A 26,280-nucleotide genomic window follows, 5' to 3' on the forward strand; every position below is an offset into this window, starting at 1 on the left:
TCAGGGTCCAAAAAGGGAGGGTCAATTACCCCCTGCTATATGAGAATCCCTGATCATAATGTTACTCAAACCTGGTAATCCTCCTGACCGTTGTGAGTCCAATAGGCCCCTGTCTCTTATCAATTATGATGTTAAGATAATGGCCAAAGCACTCGCCAGTTGCTTATCCCGCCTCATGACCTTCTCAATTCGCCCAGACCAATCGGGCTTTATACCTGGTCGCTCTACATCCAGCAATCTTTTTGTCGTCATGCAGTACATTGATTCTGACTTGACTGCAGTTGCCTTCTTCTTAGATGCCACCAAGGCTTTTGACTCTATTGAGTGAGACTTCTTAATGGTTGTCCTGCAGCGAATGGGTCTGTAACGTTCCTTTTTGTCCTGGATCGCACTCCAATCTGGTTTTGAAGGTATGTATTAACTGTTTGAGAGTACACAGGACGCGTGTCGTGGCTGTCCTTTGTCACCCTTACTTTTTGCTATAGCGGTAGAGCCCCTCACACAAAGCTATGACCTCATTGCACTTATGCACTCCGATACCCTACTATGCATCTGTTGAGTTCTCTTTTTTATGCGGACAGTATGACTCTCTTTATTTAGGCTCACCATGCTATTCATTGGTATAAACCCACTCCATTTCTTCAGCACTTGGAGGTTGAACAGGGCTATCCTTCCATCTTCTCTTCTACTCTCCTCTTCTGGTGCCCCTTGAATCGCTGACTCCACCTTGTCCTCCTGTACCTCGAAGGACTGACATAAACAGGTCTGTAAAAAGTGGTGAGGTAATCCTCTATTCTCCTTTGGCTCCACTCACATTCCATCCCTTAATGCCAGTCACTCATGAGTCTTTAGGTAGACCGCTGTACCAAAGCTGTAACTACATACAATGGAGGGATTTGTATCGCGATGGTGTCTTCCTCTCCAGAACAGAATTCTTAAGTGGAAAGCCGGCCTCCCCATTGGACACTTTCATATACATTTGTTTGCGACATAAAGTTAAGGCAGCTACGTCTGATTTCCCCTCCCCGCCCTCTGAGCCTCCCTCCTTTGTCACACTACACATCATGCTACAATAGGACACTCTATTACATATAGTCTCACTTTTGTGCCATACTGTACAGGCTGAATGCCCGGGTGTTCAAGGGAGGGCAAGAATGCACAGGGAGATGGAAATTGATACTCTACTCACGGATGACAAGTGGAGACACTGTTGTGCTCAAACGGGACAGATCGCTCCCAGTAATATGCTTCGCATCATACATTATATATTCTAACGCTGGATATACTACACTCCGGCTAGATTACATTTTTAATGGCTCTGACTTGATGATGTGTGACAGTTGTGGGATGGCTGGGGTGGACTTCCTCCACTGGCATGGACTTTTGGCTCCATGCAGGCCTTGTGGTGTGAAGTGGGCGATGACCTAGCTGTCTCCATCGGGTAATCTATAACACTAACCCCGATTCTGGCACTCTTGGGACATACTGGTGCTCTTGAAACTGGCTACAGGAAGTACGTAGCCCTAGCTCAGCTGCTGTCTAAAAGGAGGTTTGCCTGTCATTCAAGGCCGGGAAGGGCTCTGAAATTCAAGTATTGGCTTAAGGATCTAATTCATTGCAATGATCAATTGTCCACTTATGCTGAACGGTTGCCTCCCACGTCTAGACCACAGGACATCTGGAATCCACTGTGAGCTTATCTGCTCTTGCATGCTCCTCTGATGGATTCTGTGGATGAGACTGTTGCTGAGGGATGCTGCACTGCCCCCTAGGATGTCGAATGCCTGTCTTTTTTTTCCTTGTATGATTAAGATGTGTCCTTTATTATTTGGACAATGTAGAACTGCTCAAAATGTTAATTACCCTCATTTGCACATAATGAGTGTGTTGAGCCATGAATGTTTGATGAGCGCTGCGTAGGAGGGGACCTCTTGCTATCGCTCAGGACTTTTTCTTAAACCGTGCATGTTTTGCATTGGTTTGTATTGCAACTCGTGCACGTTTGGCGCTTCCCTTGCGGGAGCGAGCAGTGGCGCCATCTGTTGGCAATTATCGCCCTGCCGCTGCTCGCTCCCGTAAGGTAAACGCCAAACGTGCACGAGTGGCAAAACAACCCAATGCAAAACATGCATGCGTTTAAGCAAAAGTAAACGCTGTGCGTGTCTGGTCCCTGTTACCATGCAGAGACTGCTTGTTTCTTTTCTTTGTGAGCCATTCTCACTGCAGGCACGACGTTTCAATTTTTTTTTTTATTAACGGAGCATTGCGCTTTAATGCGCTTTAAATTTTAAATGCAGTACTGGACTGTACAGAGCCCTCATTGCTGTGCGTGCCCTACATGAACGGATATTTGTTTGTTGTGTAGTGTGCAGTACTGGGCTGTACAGAGCCCTCATTGCTGTGAATGCACTACATGAACGGATATAATAGGCTCTTGCTCTACAAGGTCTGCTGGCTGTTTGTTTAGCAAATTCATACAGCACAAACTGAACTCAAGAGTAGTAGAGACCTTTACGAGACACCCAGTTACATTACATGAGCCACTCTCACTGCAGGCACGACGTGTTTTTTTTTTTTTTTTTAATTTTTTTTAATTAACTGAGCATTGCGCTTAAAATTTTAAATGCAGTACTGGGCTGTACAGAGCGATCATCATGCGTGATTAATCAATTAATCTCCCCATGGTCCCCCTGTTTACTGAAAACGGGGTGCTAAGGAACATTCACATGCGCTATAAGAAGGGACCACCCCATTAAATCTGTTTTGTGTTTTATCTACTCACCGTTTTTTGTTTCTAATATTCAGCCTCTTTCTGCTCTCCCATGTGCCCCCTTCGAGATCCTCCTCTCCTTCCGCATTCTGTCAGCACCCTCCTACCCAATAGTCGTCCACCACCACCACGTGCTCCACCACCACCACCACGTGCTCCACCACCACGTGCTCCACCACCACCACTTGCTCCACCACCACGTCCACCACCACCACTACGTCCACCACCACCACCACGTCCACCACCACTACGTCCACCACTACATCCACCACCACGTCCACCACCACGTCCTCCACCACCACCACGTCCACCACCACCACCACCCATGACAGATAAAGTGTCACTGGAGGGCAGGGGTAATAGGACTGTCAACCCCGGCTGTACATGGGACATTTAAGGATGCATTCGGTGCGAGAAGACTGGAATAGGGGCTAGAAGTATTACAACAGACCCAAGATACATTTTGAAGAGGCGCAATGTCACAGGGGCTCCTGTAAAAGTACTCGCAGCATCTCTACCTCACAGTGGCATACCTGCACGAGCCACTCACTCAAAACAAGCATTGGCATAGACAATAGGTCTCGCCTTTGGGACCTTATAAGTGTTTAGCCATGCAACACTTGATGTTGTTGCACTAAGGATATTGTGCTTGATAACTAAACACTTCTAAGGTCCTAAAGGCAAGACCTATTGGCTATGCCAATGCTTGTTACCTTAGAAACCCCCAAGCAATTATTCCCCTTGGGGCTTTGGAGATTTATACCGGTGTCCCCCTTTTTACTCTCCCCCCCCCCTCCCCTCCCCCCATCTCAGTTGGGATGCTAATGACATCCTAGAGTCTTAACTAGCAACCACCATCATGACATTTATGATGAGCCCTCTCATGGGTCACTAGTTTGTAAAGGATTCTTTGAAAAGTAATGAGAAAGAAGGTGTAGATATGACTGCAGAATCTTCTGCCATTCCACAGGCATCTACCTCCCTGCCTTGGCTGTCCAGCTCTCAAGCTCATTCATAAGATAATTGCTACACAAAAAAGTTCCTTTCCATCCTTGAGCCAACAATGAAGGCTCAGGCCTAAAGTAACCGTAGCCATGTGTACTAAAAAAAAATCTATTTGCTCTTAACTAGCAAACTTGGAGGTTTTACTTCATGGAATGAGTCGCTGGCTTCCTGAAGTAATCTGGTAACATGTTATGCAATTGACTGCTAATCTAAAAAAAATGGGCAGTTTATAGGTAGTCTAAAAGGGTTCATAAACCGCTGATAGATTTTCCTGTTTTTTTTGTTTTCTAAAAGTAGTACCCTAAATTATTTAATATTTTGTATGTCAGGAGATCTCTGTTGGACAGAGTTGGTTCTTGTACTGTATACAATGATGCATTTATGTACTATGATCTCGTTTTGTTCCAGATTATTAAGCAAAAGGCTAAGTAAGATGTACAAACATCTTTGTTAAGGTAAGACAGCATCCATAATGCATTGCTGCAACCTCAATTTAAAATCCTAGCATTTCAACATCTTCTTTATCCTTCCAGTGAATGAACACCAGCAAGTAATCCCATTAGGTCATTGAAGCGCTATCACATTTATTTTCCTTCAGACTCAAATATAGCTTTAACCTAAGATTGTCTAGAACATTTAAGTTTAATAATCCAAGCTGGGAAAACAACCTTATTCCTTTTAGTTACCAAGCCTCAGGTTTTGATTTTTAGCTAGGATTTTGTTGAACCAGCGGATATTTACATGCCTGGCATATTTTGGAGATGCTAGACAATCTATTAATTTTACTAAACAAGTACCCAATCTTTCAAATGTAAATGCACAGGAACAAAAGACCATACCCTGGTGATATTATGTTTGTAGAATGTGTAGCTGTAGATCACGTTCTGCACACTCCTGCCATCTTAGAGCGAAGCGTAGATGTTGCAAGTTGTTTTTCTTCTAAGCATAAGTTTCACATTCAACTTGTGATCCTTCCCCGAATCCAGCAATGCACCAGGATAAAGAACCTACTTAATATTTTGTTTTTCCCATCTGGTTTAAACGTGTTTGGAGCTCCAGTGCTGTCAAGTTACTAAGAACATTTTTTAGACAGCAATGAAAGGAAATCTCCAGCAACTTTGGAAGACCGTCTTCAGTATAAGGAGATTCTGATTCGACCGTTATCGGCGTTTTTGTTTCTTGGTGACTGGTTATATGAGATTAACTTGTTTGAGGGTGGGTTATGGAAAATCAGTTGTGCCCCAAGTGCAACAGTAAGTTCCAGTGATTGGACATCAACAAGTGTCCAAGCATTGCTTGCTTAGTGACCACGAGGAATAGTGGAGGTAGTTGGTCTGTTAGGCCTTCAAAAATATAGACAATTAGCTATAGAAGGTAAGGTCTGCGGGCGTGTAACAAAATGCAGCACCAGTACCGTACAGGGCCATTGACTGTCTTTGAACGTGAACCAATTGAAGGAACCTACACAGAAATGGAAAGGTCTGTCTGGGTCGCTGGGAAGCAACCAAGTCCACCTCGAAGTCCACTAAACCCTCTCCTTGGAGCGCTCCGATTATGTAGAGTAACGCCCCAATGAAACCTGCACCGAAGACACTGATACCTCCCATACCATTCAAACATTGTTCCTTCAGGATTGTAATTGAGAAAGGGCTTTGAAGCGCTGGCAAGCTACAGTCTCAAGAGTGTGGGTTTTGGGGCCCTACTTGGTGAGGCCTTCATCACCAGATGACACCACGTGTATCAGTCATTCAGTGGGCAGCAGATCACCACAAGGCCATGCTAGGTCATTGAGGAAGATGATGACTTCCTGTTAGAAACTATCAAAAGCAGAGGTCAGTTCAGTGTCTTCCCCTGCTTAAGAGCATGACCAAGTATGCGGCAGCAAACTTTAACGAGCCTGTCCAAGTCTGGGTGGTCGCATCAAGGAAGGAACAGAAATACACACCACTTGGTTGCCCTCAGTCTTGGGGGACTTCAACTATAATACCTGTCTTTAAACAAACATTAAAAATGCAATAGGTCTCGCCTTTTATAAAGTTAAAGCCATTTGCTTTGCTATACAATACCATTAGCAAAGCAAATGGCTTTAACTTAATTAAAGGCGAGACCTATTGCATTTTCAATGCTTGTTATATTGTTCTTGCTATCACAACCTTCTTAATGTTGTTGTACTGTAAATACAGCTTCTGCATTCTTCAATCATAGAAAAGGAGAAAGTTGACTCAACCCCTCGCCAGAGCCCCGACCTACATGTTACATGCATTTCTGGGCAACAGGACCTGAACCAACTAATCTATGCTACCGGCTTACTGTACACTTGGTCGTTAGATTTTGGACGTCGTCGTTTATTTATAACCAAAGCATATCAGACGGACCGCATTACCCGTGTCCACAGAGGCTGCGTGCTTTGTGTGTAGAATCATCACAAACCATACCTTGGCCAGGTAAGCGCCCGGTGTCTATCTGCCCCCTATGTCGGCTGCAAGTGGGCCCCACCGTCCTGCCAGGGTTCCGCCAACCGGGTCAATACTCTGCCAATCGCCTCAACGAAAACAAAGGTCTTCTTGGTGGCTGACGCTCGCCTGCAGGTTCCACGGGCACTGCTCGACGGTGTAACAGAGCTGTGGAATGCGCTGTCTGCAACCGGAGGAGTGTTTTAGAGGCCGGGGCGTGACTTGTAGAAACATTGGAAACTCTCCCACCTGTAGTATTATTAAGGTGAGCACGCGTGCTAAGTTATGGTATCGCTGACATGTCAAAGGCGTGCCTTACAGGCGCTTATAAGTAGTAAGTTGACTTTGTAAGAATGTGTGATAATTTACAAATGATGCGTCACTCATTCTTCTATAGTCTTCGGATTGTTTAGTAATATCTTTCATTATTACCACAAATGCACTCCGCCCTATTTATCAACTCTAGAATGTTGAAAGGCTGACATGGCCTCTCAGGGCTCGTTTACTAGTGAAATGTAGATGGGCCACATCACATAAAGCAAGCCCTGAAAGTGTAACTTAAAACAGTATCTGCCACATTTTAGGCTGCCGAGTGTCTCTAGTTCATGAGAGCGGTCAGAGTTGTATTTTACCACATTTAACAGTGAAAAATAATCATTTTAAGGACATGCACGGCTTTTGGCTGGAAATGTAGCAGCATGTATTGACGCCTCTAAAGTAAACACCAGAGCATAACATAAGGTCTTAACACAAAGCGTCATACCAATACAACTGAAACATAAATGGCGCAGTAGAATAAAACAGGCAACAAAATAATGCAGCACAACAACCACAGTACACTTCAGCAACACAAGGCAATAATGCAGCAGCATAAACAACTATATCCCCATCATGACACTTGTCGTGCAGGCATTCTTGTCACACATTACCACTTCTAGAAGTCTGTTCTTATGACTCATTAGTAAAATGTGTTTGCAACAAGCAATACCTTACCACCATAGACACAAAAATGGTTTGTGATGTGGCCTCTTGTTATATGAGGAACAGCTAACCTGTGAGAAGTGCTAATAACCAGGCACCGTTGTTGGGGAAACTACAAATGTACACTCATTTGTACATCTCATCTAGAAAGTATTTACAGTCTACTCTTGACTGTACAGGGAAATAACATGATGGCAATAAATATTTATTTATATAGTGCTGTTGTTAAGTGGTCTTATTCTGTGGTGTGCCTCTATTGCATAGTGTGGAAGTCTGGCCCACTTAAACGTAAACAAATGAATTATCTGGTACATGAGGCAAAAACAGACTTGCAGCGCCTTGAAACGGCCAATAAGGCAGCATGAGTGCCATAGAAATACATTACAATGTATATCTCCTACACTGGTCTGCGATCATTCTTAATGGTTAACAGGCGTCTGATGGATCCACACCGTTGTGTGGCAATGACTTCATCTCATGAGGTGAATTGTGCAAACAGCTTGCAAAAGATATTGTTATCTCGGCTCCTGTTCAACCACCCTACCCCCACCAACCACCAACTGAACAAGCTGCCTGTGATTTTGATCTTTTTGGTACCTGCGTTTCTATACTGTTAATTGGAAAATATTAAATACACAATTTAAAAAATAATGTTACGCCTTCATAAGTCCCGACTCTTATACACATCTTAAACACACTCCACTTGGTTTGAGCGCAGTAGTTGAACCATACTTAAACTGCAGCGGGAGCATCGAAAGTGCCGTGGGCTCAAAGTCGGGATGGCTGAAGGTGAGCAGGTGACACGGGTTCACGGCCACAGGCAGCGTGTAAGAAGCACAACTGTAGAACTGAGGGCAGGAGGAGGGAGCCATTGTCACTCTCGCATAGAGGCGGGTTATCAATCATTGGCAAGGGGAAGGATTACCAAAACACATGAACTGACCTGCTGCGGACCCGTACTTTGCGTACTCTGTTGTCTGTACCCATGAATGGCAATCACAAACCTCCTACAAAGGACCCGCAATGAAATGGTGGTCGACTCACATTCCATACGTTCGAGTGACCATCAGAAGTCCTGGTTTTCAACCAACAGCACTTTGAATGATAGCACTTTCAATTTCACGACCTGGCCAGTTCTACAACCCTAAACATCAGCCCTGGCTGGATCTGTAAGCGGCCCCTTGGACTGTGTCACGGATCGTATGCAAAAACTATACGGCGTTTTCAAAGCACCTTCACTCAGAGATAGGGGCGCCTCTTTATGAAAAGGGGACCTTCTGTATTCAAGTCAATTCTGTCTTGAGTCACTCATAAGAAACACTAAGCAACTTATGCAGTTGCGCACAAAATGATAGAGTAATTGTTGCAACGTGATTTACTGGAAGAAAGAAAAAAACAAAGAAGAAGTCCATTCGAATACAAAAAGCCCACAGTTACTGGAGCCAGTACTCACAAGGGAAAGCTGCACATGTGTACAGCAGATTCAGTAACATCAGTAAACCGTGAGTACATTAATGACAACTTTTCTTTAGTAAACCACAAATATATTAATGCTTCTAAATTTAAAAGGTGACCCATAAGTGAAACAAGCGCGGCCAAACCTAAACAAGGCAGCGTGACGAGTTTCCATCACAATGGAAAGCACGCGTTTGGACAAAGAAAATGCGGCGCGTGTGCACATCCCAACGCTAATGAAAGTAAACAAAGATGGCATCGGGCTGTCCACATGCGCGTGCATTTTTTTGTCAATACGCGTGCATGTTTAGCGTGATGGGTGGCGAGAGCAGCCATCTTTGTCCATCTGGATGCGCGTGCATTCAGCTTTGTCTGAATCGATTACAAAAGGTCCTCTTCATGCTGAGAGTAGCGCATGCGCTGCTTTCGGCAGACGAGACCTAAAAACTGAAAACAAGACTGTTCGTTGAGGTGTTCAACCAGCGTAGGCAACTGCTCAGACAAAGCCCTGGGCATAAAGAAATCTGGTGCACTTGCAACTGCTGGTGAATAAAACAAAGCAGCGGGGGCCCTTTTGTGTTCATACGACAGTTGCTGGCTGGTTACATCAGAACACTAACTGGCTTCTGAACTAAAACATTGTATATCTCTCCCAATCAGTGCTTTAAATGGATATATAGAAGTGCAGGTACTCACTATTTAGAATGCCTGTTTGCTCCTAGAAGTGCTGGTACTCTCCCATTAAATATATTGAAGAGTACTGAGAATTGCAGGTACTCGGTACCAGACCATTTAAAGCACTACCCCCAAATCACTTGATTCACTCACAGCTTAGCTCTATCACACTGGTGTGTGGAGGCATGGTGAAAGGAAGAAGGGAGGGCAAGGAAGATGACTGATGGAGTGTTAAATACAGCACATTTGACATGTTAAACAGTAATTAAAAGCACTGTAAACTAAATCACTGGAGCCAAGTGAGAGAAACGCTACTGTGTACATGACCTTAATGCAGAGAGCATGTGCATCTGTCTAAAAATTGGCAACACCAGTCTAAAGATTGGCGACCTAGCCCCAGATCGCCTTTTCCAAAAGCCGGTCCTAAGAGTTGTCATCTTGTCTTGAAATGTCTTATCCTCCTTAAGGGACAGTGCCCGAAGAGTGGCAAAGACACACATGTGTAAGACCGCATTTCGGCAATCTGCTGATGACGTTAGCAGGGAACGGGTCGGGGGTACACTAAGGTACACAGCGTCCACCCACTCTTTTCACAGGGTGGACGCTGTCCCCTCTGTCAAGAAGTTGGGCCTCACAGAAATATGCTGAATATGTCCGGTGTAATTTTCAGACGCCGGGACACGTTCAGCAGTGACTGCAAGCAACGTGCAAGCAGGGAGGGGGCTTCTTTTCATCTCCAGCTGGGCCGAAGTTAAGGGGCCATGAGGCCTCCTTTTGTTTGAATACTCTGACTGGAGGCGGCCTGGAACCTCACACTTCAATGTAAATGCCACAGAAGGGAAACGCAGGCACACAGCTTGTTATCTCTTCACAGGAACTCAAGTGAGGCAGCTATTGCCTTTGTTCAGTCCCTTTATATAATGGACGCATGCAGTGTAAGCACATCAGGTGTGTTGGTCTGTCCCAGTATTCACACAAATAACAATTTCAATAGCACTATTTCATTTCTTTTATGGCGCTATGCAACCCAATGCAGGGTGTAGGAGCTCTTTACGTAACATACACATTATACATTGACAATAAATCATCTACAGGTGTAAATCAATGTACAAGAGGAGATACATGAGACAGTGAGAGTTACAAGGTGTAGGAGTCACATGTCCTTTATACTAAACTGTGGTCTTTTAGAAGGATTACAATTTATGATCTGCAGGTAACAAAAGGATCTGTGTTAAAAGCTGTAACCCACTTTACTATCTACAGAAAAATACAAATCTGTCATATGCGTGTTAGATGATGTGCTTTGCAGGAGACACATTTACCTTCTCTACTACTTCAAATCTGGGACTTCACAAAACACAGATCTCTCCAGCAAGTGCATTAACTACCAGAGTTATCACCATTATTACTACTCCCTGAGATTTACTGGGCAACTTTACTGCAGATGCCGTAACCCAATCAAATATTTTAAAATGTAGACTTTGCAACCAATTCAGCATAACATCTACTACCATGCTTCTTCTTGTTGCCAATTTCTTTGTGGCAGGGTTTAAAAAAATATATGTATTAGTTGATGCCCAGATTTTGCGTCGAGATTGCACCACTTTTTGGACACAACCCCAATGCCAAATCTCATAATGCGCTTAAATGTACTCCTGATATACCTGTTAAATATATGTGTGAGATCTTAATATGTGATGTCACCTTCAGTGATGTCACACCCTGTGATGTCACATGCAATGTCACGCGTTGTGACATCATGCGCTGTGATGGCACATGTCATGATTTCACTTGCATACTGCCTAACCTGGTTAGTCCCCCACTTCTTTTTTTAGGACTTGTGCCCTGGTTGTTAGACACACAAACACATCATTTAATAGGGAGTGGGGGGTTAGGGTTTTTCACAAACGACTTCACTAATCTGCAGCTGTGCTACTAAGTGGCTCCTGTCACAAACCACCACCTGAATAAACAATTCAATAATGTCACATGAGGCATGCAAAAGCAACATGTAGAGAAACTGCAAACACAGAAATAGCACACAATTGTGGCTTAGTTGGCCTAGTGCAGAGTTCTGCATGAGGTATTAGAAGGATAGAATGCGAGGGGTTGGAATGTATAGCGTTTATTCTGACCGGGGCTGAGGCAGGAGTTAGACGTGTCTTACAGCTATCCCGAATAAAGCTAATAATTAGATCCAAATCGTGTTGCCTACTTTATATTGGCGAAAAGTGGACTTACCTGGGCTGTAACCACAAAATTGTTTGGAACCTTCTCTGTATCTCTGCAATGCTCTTCGCAAGGCTGTGCCTCTTCGCTGGGCCGCAGTGGTGGTTGTTCTCCCACTGAAGCTGGAAATTGCTGGTGAGGGTTTCTTGGAGTAAATTTGTGTCATGGGGATATGCTAAAAATCTGACATGGATCTGGTCCTCCAGGAAAGACTTTGGAGAAGCCTGGAGTAGAGAGTTGCAGACTGTAGTGGTGTAGAGTGCGGTGTAATCGAGTGCAGTGGCACTGATTTCAGCGTCATACAATGCAGCATCGAAGAATAAAGTGGTGTGTATATAAGAGTGGTGCATAGTAGGGTGGAATGGCAGAGTGCAGTGGCATAGAGTGAAGTGGCGAAGAGCAGTGTGGAGAAGAACTGAGTGATGTAGAGAGCAGTGGCGTAGAGTGCAGTGGCGCAGAGTCGAGTGGGTGCCGTAGAGTGCAGTGGCATAGAGTGAACTAGTGCAGAGTGGAGTAGTACACAGTAGAGTGGCGGAAAGTGCAGTGTTGCAGAGTAGAGTGTATGTGCAGTGGTGTAGAGAGCAGTGACGCAGAGTACAGTGACGCAGAGTACAGTGCAGTGGTTAAGAGCAGATTGGCGTCAAGTGCAGTAGCATAGAATAGGGTGGCGCAGAGTGACGTAGAGTGCTGTGGCGTAGAGTAGACTGTTTCAGAGTTGAGTGAAGTTGCATAAAGTGGAGTGGTGCAAGGTAGAGTGCAGTTGCGTACAGCAGCATAGAGTGTAATGGCGTAGGGTAAAGTGGTATAGAGCGCAGTGGTACAGAGTAGATTAGAGTGGCTGGTGGGCAGTGGATTGGCAAAGGGTGCAGGGGCATAGAGTTGAATGTTCCAGAGTAAAGTGCATTGGTGTACATTGTATTGGCATAGAGTGCAGCAGCGTAGAGTGGTGCAGAGGAGATTGGTGGGACCTAGACTGAAGTGGTGTAGAGTGCTGTGCCGAAGAGTGCAGCGGTGTAGAGTAGTGGGAAAGAGTGCATTGGCATACAGTAGAGTGGTACATGGTACAGTAGAGAGGCATAGAGTGAAGTGGTGCAGAGTGCAGTGACGTGATGTAAATTGGAGTGGTGCAGAGTAGATTGGTGTATTCATGGTGTGGTAGGACACAGCCGTTACAGACAACACATTTTCAATTGAAATGACCATTATATTGAAATCCAGTATTTGTAAAGTGCACACAATTACTCAAGGGTGTCAAGACACTGGGGGCCAGCCGGAAGATTAAGTGAGATATTGCCCAGAGTCACATGTGCTGGGCTTACCTGCCACCTGCGCAGGGGATCGAACCGTGAGCCCCCGTGGTGTGGAGTCAGGTGCCCTGGCCGCTGCGCCACACCTCTTCCTATTTGCACAGACATACTGTTTCACTAATAAAGGCATACAGTGCACAGACAAAAACGTGTGGAAATTGCATCACCTAGTTTAATGATTTGTTTTGATCAAATTAAAGTATGTGGTCCCAACAAACTTCAGAAATAACAAAAAATGTGCCTTAGTTGTGTTCCTAATTCTGATATATTCAGAAATACTTACACAGTTCATCTAAATGCTGTCATGTGCTACCAAAAAAACTCTTTCCGGCCCCCATTATCCAGCAAGATTGTCACAGAAATCCTCTCACTTTGAAGTCAGAGAAAGAAAAGTAAACAAACACCCTCAGATGACAGAACCTAACATTTGCCCTCGGTCTTTGAATGAACTGCAAATGCAACGAGAATAGAACAAGATTTACAGGCCTGTTTACAGAAAGGGAGCGCTCGGAACAATACTGTAACTAAGGTTTAGTCAAAGGAAGGTCCGAACTCAAGCTGGACAGCCTGAAACAAATAGAGCCCGCAAATGGAAAGGAAGAAAACGTGAGTTACAAACCACAAAGCCAATGGCAAGCAACTGGCAGAATACATTTCTAGGTCAACTTTCTGAATGTCCCCAAGATGTCTTTAGCAAGTAGCCTGTGACCTAAAAGGGTAGAGCTAAGAGGCGTGCTAAGCCTGCCATTAGGAATAACGTAGTCAGTTCGTCGCCAGCTGAGGGTAGTTCGATTGTATTCAAGATTTCTTCCAGGATCTTAGACATTACATAAGTGTGGCTGTCAAGAATTTCCGGTTCAAAAAGGTTGTTGTACATTCTGTGTTGTGTTAAAAGGGGGAGGGGGGAGGGGAGTGTGGCAAGTTGTGGGAGGCAATGGAAGGATAGAATGCGGGGCCGGAATGGCTACAGCGCTAGGATAGCAAACAGAACGCTTCGGGTACCAGACACCTCTCCCGCAAACCACCTCTGCTGCTTAAAAACACCAGCAGCCTGAGGTTTCTTTATTTGGTATCTGAGAAATGTCCCTGCATCACATGTGACGTCGCCAATCAAGTCACGCTGTACTACATATTGCACTCTGGAACTTTCAATTTCTTGTCACAAATAGCAGGAAGGGCTAGCGGACCCTGGCATGCACAATACTGGTGTCTACAAAAGCTAGGTCCATCTCAATACGTCCCGGTACGTCCTGGGCAATTGGCATTTTATCAACAACAACGAAGGGAAGTTTTTTTTAGCTAAAAGTGAACTCCCCAATAGTGTCGCTTCCCATCTTCATTCATACACAGCCTTTGTTGTTTACTACACCATGAAACCTGCAAAACTTAAGTATTTAATACTTGCAGCCTTTCCTTGTTTAACACGCACTCCTGCGGAATCGAAAATAGTTAAAATTACCTGCACAAATGGCGCCTTTGCTATGCTCAGAGGACAGCGGAAGCCCTGATGGGTTGCAGCACGTCTACGCCCACTGGTTTCAAGTAAAACAAGCCCGGCGGAGTGTGGCGCGCACGTGCTTGGGGGCGTGTGCGTCTGCGCAAGCGCGTCGCAGATGCGCGTCCACAGACCCCGATCGCTGCGCGTGCCCTGGTCTGTCTCCCTTGGGAGCAAACACGGCAACAATAAGTCTCGTTGGCGGCAGCGCTTCGCGCTGCAACGCCAGCGAGACCTAAAAAGGGGATAAAAGCAGTCCACACTGCTACAGACCTATTTCACTCCTAGACTCCATGGTGAAAGTAATGGGTAGGGTCCTCCTGCAAAGGCTCACCTCTTGGGTAGAGGACAATAATATCATGTCCGACTCCCAGTATGGGTTTTGTAGAGGCCGATCCACGACCACTCAATGTCTGAACTTATACTTGATTTTAAGTAAATATACAGTGGTTTATAAGGGGACTGTCCACCTAGCCTTCATGGACTTGTCCTCAGCTTTTGACTGTGTGAACAGGAAGAAGCTCTGGCAGTCCATGAGGGCAAAGGAGGTTGATGGAGGCATTGTGGATTTTTTAGAAGATCTACATAGATCCACCAGAGCAAATGTTAGATTTTCTCAGGATCTGAGCGTGACGAAGGACTTTAAAATCAAAAGGGGAGTCCGACAAGGTTGTATACTGGCCCCCTTTCTGTTTAATTTTTACATTAATGACTTAGATAGTTTTTTGCAGGAAGTAGGGGCCGATTGTCCCAGAGTGGGGCGCCGGGGTATCCCGGTCCTACTATATGCGGACGATGCGGTCCTTATATCTAGGACTGAAAGAGGTCTCCAAGCACTCTTAACTGCTTTTAAATCTTTGATGTCAGATAGGGATCTCACAATAAATAACTCCAAATCATTCATTATGCAGGTAGGCCAAACCCCAAAAAAGAATTTTCAATTTAATGTGGGCAATGAAAAGATTCCCATCTCTAGCACGTTCTCCTATCTCGGTGTCCTTTTTGACAACAAACTGAATTGGGGCCCTTACATCTGAAAAAGAAAGGGGACTTTACTAGGGTGAACGCAGCTATCTTTAATTTTGCCTCGAAACTGGGGAAAAAGCCTACTGGTGCAATGTTGCAATTATATAATGCCAAATCGGTGGCTAATGCATCTTTTGGAAGTGAAATTTGGGGGTATAGCTCGGGTGAGCGGTTACAGATTGTGGAGAATACTTTCCTGAAACGATTACTGTGTCTCCCACAAGGTACATCTAATTTAGCTGTTCATGAGGAGTTGGGGGTGCAGTATATCAATGATATTTTTTCCCTGCGACCATTGATTTGCTGGTTAAAACTATGGTTAAACCCAGATATCCCCCTAACGCTCATAATCTTAAAAGATTGCTTGTCTATGGATAACTCATCTGCTGTACCCTTGCTGAAATCTATCGGGGAAAGGTTTTTTAAGCTTAGGGCGGGGTGAGCTATTCGAAACTACTGAATGTATTATTAAGGGGGATGTGGAGGCAACAAAAACAGCCTTCATGATGGACAGGAAAATGATGAGGGGAGCTAAGGAGGCACAGAAATCAAGCGTCAGGACTTTTCTTATGTTAAAAACAACTCCACACAATGAGCCTTACATAATGGGATCTCTGTCTTCTCATGAGAAATTTTTATTAACTAGATTTCGGATGAATTTATTTCATCATTTGCTTGTCAGACCATATATTTCGTTTTTTAATAAAGAAGCCGCATCCTGCGGCTGCGACGGAAAGTCTCCGCAGGACATGCTGCATTTTATGTAAATTTTACGAATTTCCCCGCAAACGCCATCTGGTCCCGCTTTTAAAGAAACTTGATTTTTATCAGATCAGACCTGCCATGATGTATTTACAACTACTATGTAGTGATAGTATTCTTTTTGTATTAGAGTTTTTAAAGTCGGTTGTTAAATATAGAAAATGCCTGGATTTATAAGTATGCACCGCCTAAAATTCCTGCTAACTCAGCACTAATGTATCCTAATGATGAACTTATTCCCAATAATTACTCTTATTGTGTCGTACTTGTGTGTACTTTTATGGTTTTGTTTTAACAAAACCGAAATAAAGTTTTTTTTATTATTATTATTATTATTATTATACACACCACTTGATTACTCATATTTTGTTTATGGATTTGTTTTGTACAGTTATGGGTGTGATGTGTGCTACAAAGTATTGCACGGAGGTTCGAAAGTATGCTAATTTAGAACCGCCAGGTTTTAAGTTTCTTCCTAATTCCAGAGAGGGCTCCAGATGAACGGATAGAGAGAGGAAGTCTAATTCCAAGCATAGGGAGCAAAAGGAACACCCTTCTGTCCTAGCACACAGGAGGTGAGACTGGCAAGGGATCAGATGAGATGCAGAGCTAAGTTATCTGGAGGGAACAAAGAAGTGTATGCAACTGCTAAGGTAGGAAGTAGAGTGCTTTATAGGTATGAGTAAGAAACTTGTAGAGAGAACGCTTATGAATAGGCAGCCAATGAGGATAGTGTAAGTGGGTGGTGACCTGGTACGCATAAGCAGATTGATAAAAAGCATGGCTGCTGTGTTCTCTACCAAATTGACGTCACTTGATGAGGTGCACCGAAATGCCAATGTAAATGGTATTTCTGCAGTAGAATCAACTGATAACGAGTGCTTGGCTCATCGTTTTTGGTTCATTCATGGACAACCGATTTAAGACATTTTCTGAGCATTCTAAGAGTGTTAAAGTAAGTTGACGGCACCACAGTGACTCGGTTCATAATAGCAGGCTTATCATCAACAATAATGCCCAGGTTTCTGGCAGTCTGCGAGGGCTGAGGGGGAGGGCCAAGGATGGGGGGGTGGAGGGTCACCAGACAGTGGTTCAGAGAAATGCAAATCTACCAAATAGCACAAGATGGCTTTCTCTATTTAGCTTTAGGCAATTACAGCTCATCCAGTTGGCAAACGCACGTCAAATTATTTTGCGTTATTGAAGTTTCAAGAGAGAGAGAGAGAATCAGCTAAGTGTCAGTAGTGTAAAAGGTAATATTAAAACCGAAAGATCTAACAAAAGATGCCAGTGGTATCATATACACATTAAACAATATGGGGCTAAGGGAAGTTCCCTGCCCCCTACCCCCCACACAACAAATTGGAAGCATCAGATTGAAATGGAGGTAAACAAACAGCTTGGGTGCAGTAAGAGAGGAAAGAACTAAACCACTGAAGAGCAGAATGATAAATACCTGCTTCTAAAAGGCTTCAAAGCAGGATGGTGTTGTGATACTGTGTTAAACGCCGTCCAAAGATCAAAAGGGTTAGAGCACCAGTAGCAGTCTTATCAATAAGTCTGATGTCGACCATGGCTGCTATGAGAGCAGTCTCTCTGCTATGATTTGGCTATAAAGCTGGATTTTGAGGGCTAGAGCAGAAGGTGAGGTACGAGGTAGCTAGTAAGTTACTGGTTGACTCGTTTTTCCAGGACTTAAGCTGGGAAGGGAAGAAAGGAGATTAGTTTATTCTGTAGTTTGCCAAGGTCATAGGATCAGCTGAAGGACCATGGTATTTTTTTTTTAAATTTTTTTTTATTTTTGCCAAAAGAAAGATAACGCACATAACCTTGATTCAAAAACATAGTACAAGAACACAATAGCCACACACAGTGAAAGTAAGAAAAAAAAGGAGGGGGCAGGAGTTGGGGGGAGTGGGGGGGGGGGGAATGAAAAGAAAAATCAATATCACTTAGTCCCAGTGTAGACAGAGCCAAATTCGTTCTATTCTGGCTCGTGAAGAAGGGCCCCTGATCTTAGCTAGAGCCATTTCCATCTCATACACCCCTCTCAGTAGCTGCCAGAACTCCGCAAGTGTTGGGGGTTTTGACTCGATCCAGACCCTAGCAATACATAAGCGACAGCAAGCCATAATAATAGAAAATAAAGCAACAGAGATCAAGCCAGGGTCCTCTATAAATCCCATCAGTATCTCTTTCTCAGAAATGATAATATTGCTGCCTGACAGGTTACACATCTCCTTAGTAATCCATGTCCAAAAAACCGAAAGTTCCGGACAGGTTATAAACATATGTCTAATGTCTGCAGCAAAAAGTGAGCATTTAGGGCAGCAGGTCTTTAGTGTCAAATTGGGCATAGCCCACTTAGAGATAATTTCGGGTGTGTAATACAAAAGAAATAACATTGCGGTGTTGCTGAAGTTTTAAATTAATAGAAGTAACAGAGGAATTAATAGCCAATAATGACCTATGCAAGTCTGCTGTATTTACACAGGTTCCGAAATAGCGATTTAATTTTTCTACAGCCTGAGCGTCATCATCAGCTACACCTGTAAGAAGGTGTTCATAGATTTTTCCTATACAACCCCTGCCTCTAAACTGAAGTAGTGAGCTAGCGGGCTCCCCCTGTGCATTAACAGTCACTAGACCTTCCCCATTGATAAAAAAAATCTCTAATCTGCAAAAATTTAAAGAGAGTTGTTCGGGATCCCAAATTCGTCTCTAAAAGAAGAAAATGATCTAAAACCGTCCTGATCGTACAATTGCCCTAACTGTAGTACACCGCACCGTTGCCAGATCTTTCAAGCAGAATCACCAAATAGGGACCCCAAACGTGGATTCCCCCTTAGATACGTGCTTGCATGTAATTCAGAGATATTGTACGACTTTACTAAGTCCCGCCAAATCCAAGTAGCATGTCTCACTGTCTTGAAGCGAACGCGCTTAAAGTAATTCGGGTCAGACATCCTGGTGAGTACGAACCTATTAAAAAAAAAAAAAAAAAAAAAGGAAAGACCATGGTATGTTCCCATTAAATTGGGTAAACAGCAGTTAACCGCATGAGTTAAAAAAGGGCGGTGAGTGCAGGACTAATGAGCATGGTCGATTGAAGATGTGGTGTGTACAAGGGTCCATGAGTAAGCCAGATTTATCAGAATGCATAGTGCTTGTGAGCTCTTGCGTCATAAGTGGAGTCAGGGTGGGGTTGGCTGCCTCCTGAAGATGTCTAGGAATGCAACTGATGAACCCCAGAGAGTCTAGAGCAGGCTTTGGGGAGAAAGTAAGATAAACCCTTTTGATCTTATCCTAGAAGTAGCTAGAAAAGCCAGATCAGAAGACCTAGGTCTGGTTGGTGGTTGCTGAAGCAGGAAGAGGCCGATGGGGCAGTAAACTCCATAAGAATGGTAAAAATCTCTTCTGGAATTGGCACTTTTCTGGGTCTTGGAAGTCAGGGAGGGGCATCTGGTCTGTCTCAGCTACTGGTGATAATTACAGAGAGCTGATGTAAAGATGCATTTGTCATAAATGTTCTGTAAGTTACACCATTACCGCTCAAGCCGTTTGCAAAGATGTTTAAGCTACCGAAGGTCTTTTGTATACTAACTAGCTTGGGGGGGGGGGGTATACCGTGATGTGGAGTATGTCTTGACTGGGGCAGTGGTATTAACTCAATTGTAAGCAAAGTGGTGAAGTAAGTGATGTGAAAGCAGTTAGTGAGAATAGGGTCAAGTAAGTGGCCTGCGAGATAGGTGCTCCTTCAGTGTGTTGCGAGACGCCCAGCACTTTTAGGTCTTGTAAGAGGTGGATGAGATCAGGATCAGAAGTGTCTTCCAGATGAAAGTTTCAGTCCACAGCACCCATGAATTATTGTAAAGTCAGAGCAAAGAATGAAATGAGTTCCATAAAGTTGGAACTAAAGTTATTCCTGGATCTTGGGGGCTGATACAGCAAATTGCCAGGAAATTGGGAAACTAATTTTTAAAGTGAGGTACTCAATCCAGTCATTGTCCTCAGCTGAAATAATGAGGGTGGAGAAGGAAATGATAGCCACTCCACCTCCAAATGTATGAATTTGATACTGTTTTTTTTTATCCAGGAGGAATGGCAATGGCTATGCACTGGCAGATACAGTTAAGTTGGGTTTCCGTTAGGAAAAGCAAGTCTGAGGTATTTGAAACAGTTCGAAGCCAGACTTCCAACACATGTTTGGCTAGAGACCGAGTATTAATAAGGCATTTTAAAGATAAAGTGATGAACTCCTTCTTGTTACACAAAGTCTAACTGACAGAGGGGAAGCAGAGTTTCAGGACTGGTCGTCGTTGGGTTGGGTGGCACAGAGGTATAAATGGCAGGGAGGAAAACGTGAAGTGGCAGTGGGGGCACAAGAAAGCGCTTTCAACTAAAGAAGGGGAGCTTGTTTACAAAGAGGGGAAGGCAAGCCAACTTTTAGATTAAGCAGAGTGAGAGCGGAGTAGCTTAACCTTACCCCTGGATGGGGCTCCAAAGATCTAGGCACAGGTGGGCTTGCCTTTGATGTGCCAGCCGTGAGGACGCCCAGCTACCTCAATTTATATCTAATTCCCCCCAAAAGTACTAGACTGCATGATAAGCAGTAGGCAAAGTGGCTGCCGTAGTAAACGCAAAAAGATGTTGTGCAAATAATTGCCCCCTAAGCACCGAAGACTTTGTAATAACCCAACCCGCTAATCCGCCCCCCCCCCCCCCGATTACCCGATTACGTAAAACACGTTTTACAAGTGTTTGACACACACAATATAAACGTTAATATCTAGTAAAATGTCAAAGTGCAAACAGTTACAGCAAGGTGATAGGTAGCAGCAAGGTATTTTAGAGAGGTGAAGGCCCCTCCTGAACATGTATGTCTTGACTTCCTACTAGTGCCCACTGCTAGGAATGGAGCCTTTGCCCAGGGAACCTTGTGATGCACTGACTTGAAATAAGGAGAGCTGCAAAATCGGTGTGTCATGGAATTCCTTTACGGGGAGGAGATGGAGCAATTGGTCATACATCTGTCCAAGCCATATCACAAATTTGGTGAAGAGTTGGTGCCAGAGGGAAAAATTAGATCTAATTCAAACATCTGATGTTCATTAGATATGGCAGACAGCCTCTAGAGAAATAAATACCAGTGTCACCCTGAGAAGACACACCTGCCTCTGGGTGTTCAGATTGCTCCTCGAAGTCTAGCAGCACATAATCACTGTCCATTTTGATGGTGATCATTTGGATTTCAAGTGGACACTGATGTTGAAAATAAAAAAGGACTAGGACATGGCTAAAGCCATGGGTGCACTTAAACATAAACTGGTAAAACTGTTTTTCTGCACCAGCAGATGGCAGGGAGTGCTAAAACTACTTCAGTTATACCACAGCGTTCTAGCTTTCAGTAGTATCAATCATTTCAGAGGCAAGATCAGTTATTGCTTCCACAGTGGAAGGATGGTTAGGTCCTGTCAGTTGTCCATACTGCTTGGAGTCCCACACCCTGCCCCAAAACATCCCACTTGGTCATCATAATTTCAGTCAGGAACATTAAAGACTACTGCTAGAAGAAGTGCAATTACTACTCCGCAAGAGTGCTATAGAAACTATGGTCAAGTGGTCAAGGAGTATACTCCTACATTTCCTCATCCCAAAGGTAGATGACATGTTGTGGCCTGTCCTCTACCTTTGGGCTGCTAAATCGTTTGATATGGTCTGAACCTTTCAAAATGACCACCCTGCACAAAGTTATTCCTTGGCTCTACAGTTGGATATGCTGTGGCAGCCCTCGATCTGAGGAACACCCACTTTCACATCCCTTTCCATCTGGTGCATCATTGGTAACTGAGATTCGTGGTAAGTGGACATCACAACCAATTCAAAGTGGTGCCCTTAAGAATCACAACAGCCCAAGGATTTTCACCAAATATTTAGCAATGGTTGCAGCACATCTGTACTACAAGCTGATAATGAGCAGCAGCCATCAGCAATAGCCTAGCACACTGAAGTCCTGTTGTTTCTTCACAGGTTAGGTTTCACAGTCGATGCCAAATAGTCACTTCTATGCCCACAGCAGATACAAGACATTTAGGAGCAATATTGAACACAGTAACATGCAAAGCCTATCCCGAGAAGGACCCTTCCCATAGGACCGAGAAGAAACCCTTTGGAGGACGGAAGGTTGGAGAGCCACCCAACTCATTGATGTCCCAGGAACCAGGTTACCTGCACTAGGGAAGTCTGGTGCATAGGGGGTGAAGTGACATTGGACCCACCCGTTGACGACAATGGGCGACTCTGGAAGAAGTGCCTTTAGAGAAGTCTGTGAAGACGTCCAGTGGAATCCAAGGGTAGATTCTTGAAGAGGTGAACCTGTCTGCAGATGATACATAGTCTGTGCCACTTGGAAGTGACCAGGAGGCAGGGAAGCACACTGCCCAACTTTGTCTGGGAGTTCAGAAGAGTTCACAAGGACCTTGTTGCAGCAGCTTTGGGGAACTGGCAAAGGTTTTGAAGACCAGGAGCTGTACACTAGCTGTCCCACGTCTGATATCTGTGTCCAGCTGGTCAGTGTCCCGTGGAGCACCAACCAGCCTTGGTAGCTGCAACTGGCGTGGAAGATGAAAAGATGCAATTGTTGGGACCAGCAAGGTTCAAGGGAATCCCCCACATGCAGGAGAGTCAGAACAGGCCCGACCAAGCAGGGGAGCCCACCAAAGCAGAAGTCATCCCTCAAGACCACCCACAGGCTGAAGGCACAGGAGCAGTAAGAGGACCTCAGGCAGCTCACCAAAGATGGGTGCCCATGATGTAGGGAATGCAGGGAGGACGCTGTTGTCTTGTAGTTCCTATAAACCTATATAGGATCTGTGTGTTTTGACAACATACACTGTAGGATTGGTGTCCGGACTGATTCTAGACACCCCCAGCGGGTATGTTCGCCTGTATACCAGCTAGCTCAGTGCCCCTAGAAACCCCTCTTACCAATCAGAGAATAGTTCTTGGCAATTATCGAACATGACAACCCTGAGCCCTCAGAATCGTGGACACAGTGTACTACTTTTCGCTTAGTCACTCGTGCTCACTTCGTCTCGGAGAGATGCACAGAATAAATGGTGCGGACGTTTTTCAATAAGAATTTATTGAACCAGCGTCTTTCTGGTGTACAATAGGTGTGCTGAAACAACCATAAGACAGAAACAGATATAAATGATTATGAGTACTAACAAAGTACACGGATGGTAGATTTCTACCATCGTGCTAAAACAAAGAATACAGGCAAGTAATAAAATGCAGTAAAATGCATACTCCTACGATGCAACCCTAACTAGATGTACCTATGTTTTACCTAACCTGTATGTGGGTGTAAAGCCAAGATTCCCTCTAGGATAAAGTCAGACCCATTACCTGAAGTGAGAGTCTGTGGGACCCCGTCTTGGTCTCGAGATGGACACCCCGCAAGGGATGTCAGTTGACTGCGAGCTGGAGTATCTGCTTGCAGGAGCCTCAGCGTCTCGCGTCAGTGTGTCGGCATGGAAGTCCTTTTCTCCTCCGACTACCTCAGCAACATATGGTGTATAAATATATACCCAAAGTGGTACCCCCTGGAGATACTCCTTGCTGTGTCATGTCGGACTAGAATGACGGAAGGCATGACCTTTATACATAGTTATTATGCAGGAGATGGTAGGCCTGCTGTGATTCCAAGAATCCTCATGCATAATGAATGAGGCTTAAGCTTTTCGGAGAAAACCCCATGTCATCTCTGGACAGTACTGTAACTAGGTAAAAGATCAGTACTAAGAACCGTTATGTAGTGTAATGGTGCGGAGAATATAGGTGAATGGTTAGATGACTACCTGAGCCTATATTGGGGTAGCTATATGGAACATAACACTGTTCTTCGATGGATGAGGTGTTGGAGGCTGGAGCTTCTTGAGCCCGAAGATCTCCGGAGTGAAGAGCCAACAAGCCTTTGCAATGACAAGTCGATGCAGTGCACGGGCTTGGTCTCAGGGACTCTGAGGGATACTGTTCTCCAAATTGCACGGAAGGCAGGTCAGGTCTCTAGGGAGCAACTGATCCACCACCTATGTTGCTGAGCCTTAGCAGGTCCTTAGGGCGACCGGATCAGCAGACTGGTCAGCTTGGATGCGGTGCATGCAGGGGAGTTAATCCTTCACTCCAAAGGAGATTACTTCGGATGTCTTTGATGCCCACAGATCCCTAGAGATCCTGAGCAAAGCACAGACACAGACCAGGCAGAATACTTGCAGAACAGCGAAACCAGGAGTAGCAGGAGACTTATTTAATGGAGTCTTGGTTCCCGGCGAAGTCCAAGTGTCCAAATGGTCGAAGAGTGTCTTTGTTTTAGAGATGGGTCTTGTTCCACAATGAATCTGAGGCTTCACCCATGGGGAGAGTCCTTAAATGCCCAAGGAAAGGGTTGGAACAACTCTGGAATCAATACCAGAGGAGGGGCTGGACAGGGGGGGGAGGACCCTTCCTTGTCCTTTGTCCAGTTTCCTGCCATAATGGGAACCAAGGGTTCCTGTACTACCTCAAACTGGTGTATGCAAGCAGGGCACCAAATGTGCCTTTCAATGCAGTATGTGGGCGCTAGAAAGTGCCTCCATCCCAGCCCAATACACTAAGTCCTGTCTGGGAAGTAGTCACACCTTCCTGTGACAGGAAACCCTATTGTTCTACTTTCCCCTGCTTGAGCTCAGCAGCAGGAGGCCAGAACAGTGTCTGTGGTCAGCAACAGCACTAGTTTGCAGTGAGACCCTGAAAGGCTGTAACCAGAGGTACGGGGGTCCCCAAGGGAGCCACCAGTACATGGGAACATACCTTCAACACTGCAATCTGTGGTTTGGTGAGAATCCAACATGTTTGATACCAAACATGACCAGGTTCCATTATATAGTTAGACATCTCGTAATGACTGATGTCCACTATATGTCTTAAAATGGCTAACCATACTTACAAAGGCTGGAGAATTGACTCCTGGTTTTGTAGGGGTGTCCTGCTCATGAAGGGGAACCCTCACACTTATAACCAAGCGCGCTGCCCTCCGGACTGAAGGGCCTACCATAGGGGTTACTTATAGGTTGTAAGTGAAGTGAACTCAGATGTAAGAAAACTTATATCTGTTGTGAGCGGTGCTAGGACCATCTCCCACAGGCTGCAATGGCAGGTCTGTAGTCAGAGTTTAAGTGGGCTGCCATCAGTGGCACAATACATGCTTGCTCCCATGGGAGACTCCTGGTGTACCTATGTAGAAGTGAGCCTCAGCTAGGCCTACCAGTGCAAGGGGTTCGCCCTTCTCTGCACAGAGTCCTCAGACCAATAGGAAGAAGTTAGCACAGAAACTGGAATAGAAAATACAATGTTTAATAAACCTCATGAGGTAATGAATGAAGTAGCACACCGAACAGAAGGAGCATGGTCCTTTTATACCCACATAGGGGCTCAAAAGAAGGCGGTACAAGTACAGAAGAAGGTTTTAAGTACATATTAGGTCATATAGAAATGCACAGTCGACAAGTAGGAGGAGTTAACAGTTTGCCAATGCTAGTAAACACATCCTGACAGTTGCATACTACTAACAGCTGCAAGGACAGCTGCAAACTCAACTGGGCATGTGCGAAGGGGGAAGATGCTAAATATAGTTCGTTTCTAGGCAGATTACAAGAGCAGTCAACACCGAGGGAGGACAGAGCACATGGTGAGCAGGTGGCAGCACATGGCAAACAAAATGGCTGCCAGAAATACAAAATGAATTCCACAAAATGGACAAGATAGCCTCTAAATACAAGATGGCTTTCGCTAATGCTAACCCAATCGCTGCCAATTAGCTGAAGACATTCGTTCCTCTGGGGTAATCTAAATATGCATCCAGTACATCTATTAGCATTATTTCGGCCACCTCTTTATTCAACATTTGTTGGGCCTTTGTTTCTGCAACATTCCTTTTGACAGGTATACAGACAGAGATGCAAATGGAGCAAAGCATTGGACCACGTTGGATACATACACAGCATGTAAAAAGTATCATAATCATTACACACAGGATAGTCAGTAGCTTCCAGCCCCAAGCAGAAACAAGAGTCCAAAACC

General features: G+C 44.7%; 1 protein-coding gene across 6 annotated transcripts in view; it reads left to right on the plus strand.

The window, feature by feature from the left end:
* The window catches only part of GABPB1 (GA binding protein transcription factor subunit beta 1), a 600,584-nt gene that overhangs the window by 45,137 nt on the left and 529,167 nt on the right, over positions 1-26,280 (plus strand). The gene's annotated exons all lie outside the window — the stretch shown is intronic.

Source organism: Triturus cristatus, chromosome 3_1 (genome assembly GCF_964204655.1).
Source record: "Triturus cristatus chromosome 3_1, aTriCri1.1, whole genome shotgun sequence".
NCBI classification, from domain to species: Eukaryota; Metazoa; Chordata; class Amphibia; order Caudata; family Salamandridae; genus Triturus; species Triturus cristatus.